Raw genomic sequence first — 1309 nt, 5'->3', positions numbered from 1 at the left:
CATGAAAAGCATGCTTATGAAATTGGAACACTATTGGTAGCATGCACTTATGACGACATGCTCGCAGCGCTGACAAACAATTTTGGAACACAGCCTAAATGATCCTCTATTATCTAATATGATCCTCTATTTTTCAAAATCTCTATGTATATACGAGGGTCGTCTGAAAAGTTTTGAGCCTCATCATGAAGATGGCGTTATTCGTCAAAGCCATTCTGGGGGCCTATCACCAGGGATGCCAGACCAGTGACGGTTTACGACATCGAGACTAACGCCATCAGGCGGCGGCCTGGCACAACCGATAGCAACACAAGCACGAGCCCGTGTCCGTGTGACTTCGTAGTTAGAAGCGTGCCGACTATATCGTCGACCTATTCGCACTCGTTCTCATTGTATGGCCTTGTCGACGCGCTGAGAGCGAGAGAGAACCTGCCTTCGCTTTCGTAGCTTCACTCAAACGACCGAAATATGTTTTCTCGTCCGCTCGGCGTGTATCAAGAGGCATAGAAACATTCTAGATAACATACAGAGTGTCTCGACCTTTTTTGCCAATCACTTTTGTGTAGATAGAGCGGACTAAACTGGTTCGAAAAGTCCTGTATCATTTTGTAATTTTCGCAATAGTTAACAAGATATTAATTACTAAAGATTGCAAAATATTGGTCTTGAATAATTTTTTACTCAAATACTATCAACTTTACAGAAAAACTGCAAGAGACAAAAATTATTTATTTTCTTCTTATAAAGTTCTGAGAATTTTTTCAGAATTTTTTAATACCGTATTTTCTCATGTTGGTAAAAATAAGAAAATGCAGTACTTAAAAGTTGATACAAAATTTTGAAAAAATTCTCAGAACTTTATGAGAAGAAAATAAATGATTTTTGTCTCTTGTGCAGTTTTTCTGTAAAGTTGATAGTATTTGAGTAAAAAATTATTGAAAAATTATCCTTGGCACTTTAAACGATATTTGAACATTTAATATTGATAAATATCAAGAAACGCCAATAATCAGTTAAAGTTAGATATTATAAATACAATATAAATTCTTAATTTTAAAATTTAAGATATGACTGTGCGCCATTCGAACGTTAACCACAATCAATCTGAGATGTCAATTGAGTTCGTTACTCTTTTAGACTTTTGTTACTCACAGACTTTTGTTACTCACCGCTTAAGGCGATGCTAAAGCCCCCCTGTTTTACCACATTCCTATTCGGTGGGGTGGGCTGCGAGGAGCGGGGATGGCCTAGTAGGCGCGCCGCGCCGTTCGAGCTTAGAGGCTCGCGGTTAATCTTTTTTAACAAAAAA

The sequence above is a fragment of the Trachymyrmex cornetzi genome, unplaced genomic scaffold (genome assembly GCF_001594075.2).
Source record: "Trachymyrmex cornetzi isolate Tcor2-1 unplaced genomic scaffold, Tcor1.1 scaffold640, whole genome shotgun sequence".
In the NCBI taxonomy this organism is placed as follows: Eukaryota; Metazoa; Arthropoda; class Insecta; order Hymenoptera; family Formicidae; genus Trachymyrmex; species Trachymyrmex cornetzi.
Note: the sequence above shows the minus strand (reverse complement) of the source record.